The following is a 1,734-nucleotide window of genomic DNA, read 5'->3' on the forward strand; positions in this document are numbered from 1 at the left end:
AAGCCTTGCCTATAGTGATACATATCTTTTACTGATACTTGTAAGGAAGTTTGAGAGGCCATTGAGCCCATCTGAAAGGTATTCACGAGTCCATTACTGCTGAATCATTAAACAGATTTAAGGCATATGTGTTGCATCAAGAGAACAAGCTTAAAACACCAAGTGCCTCCTGACCAAGATGATCATGGGAATGAGTCTCAGCACTCAACCCATGAATTATCTGGCCACACTGACCATTTCTCATACCAGAGATACTTTTTTGATGTGATCCTCAAACCCCAAGGATTCCCAAGAGTGGGAGCCACAGACAAAACAACACAGGAACAATAATTCAGTATAAATGCATTTAGCTACTTCCCCAAACACCAAGATCCAGCTGACAAGACAACCTCTTTGCTCTGGATATCAGGAGCGTGGACAAAAGAAGAAATAAAGTTCACAAATTGTTTGTCCTTAGGATATGACACAGTGAGAGAAGTGGTGAAAGTTGTTATGTTTAAATGTATAATTTAAGAGTTAAAACTCTGTAAGCGTATTCTCTATTGACACAGTAAAGACATTAACAAGAAAGTTGTTTGCTTAATAATATAGCAACTTCAAAGCCGTATCTAGGAAAATGCATGTTTAATTACTTAAATCAAGTTTATAAGCAATTTTGTTTAAGATGTGGGAGCTTCTTAGAATTATTGGTGCTTATTCGTGACCACTTATAAGCAATTTGAAATCCATATTTATAATTCTAGCGAATTTATCTCTATTCAATATTTATAAGTCATTTAAAAATGCCTCAACTCTTCAAAAAGTATAATAAGTATAAAGACTAAAGGAGCAGGTTCTGAAGTCAGATAGACCTGGTTGCATCTTGAGGTATAATGGCTATGTGACTTTGGGCAAATTACTGAACTTTGGACAAGTTACTAAGCTTTGTTTTTATCATTAGTAAAATAGTTTTGCCTTGTTGTGAGACAAGGTCTTGTTCTGTCACCCAGGCTGGAATGCAGTGGCACCATCACAGCTCACTGCAATCCTGACCTCCCAGGCTCAAGCAATCAACCCACCTTAGCCTCCCTAGCAGCTGGGACTATAGTATGGGGCACAATGCCTGGCTAATTTTTTTTTTTAAGATGGGGGTCTTGCTGTGTTGCCCAGGCTGGTCTTGAACTCCTGGGTTCAAGTGATCCTACAATCTCTACCTCCCAGACTGCTAGGATTATGGGCATGAGCTACCATACCCAGCTACAAAATAAAATTTTAGGATAGTAAACATAGTATATTATCAAGAAATGGTATTGCAGTTTATTCAAATTTAATTTATTAAAGATGTTTTCAAATCCACATTGTCTCATTTTGTCTTTTTTTTTTTTATTGAGACAGAGTCTTGTTTTGTAGCCTAGGTGGGAGTGGAATGGTGCAATCTCAGCTCACTGCAACCACTGCCTCCTGCTTCAAGCAATTCTCCTGCCCTAACCTCCCAAGTAGCAAGGATTACAGGTTATCCTTGCCCAGCTAATTTTTTGTATCTTTAGTAGAGACAGGGTTTTGCCATGTTGTCCAGTTTGGTCTTGAACTCCTGATCTCAGGTGATCTGCCTGCCTCGGCCTCCCAAAGTGCAGGGATTAAAGGTATAAGCCACCACGCCCAGCCCCATTTGGTCATATACACAATTTCTGCTTTCCCACTTATACACTTTCATTCAAATACATACCAAGGTAGCCTCTCAACATCCATTCTGTT

This window comes from Callithrix jacchus, chromosome 4, assembly GCF_049354715.1.
Source record: "Callithrix jacchus isolate 240 chromosome 4, calJac240_pri, whole genome shotgun sequence".
Taxonomy (NCBI): Eukaryota; Metazoa; Chordata; class Mammalia; order Primates; family Cebidae; genus Callithrix; species Callithrix jacchus.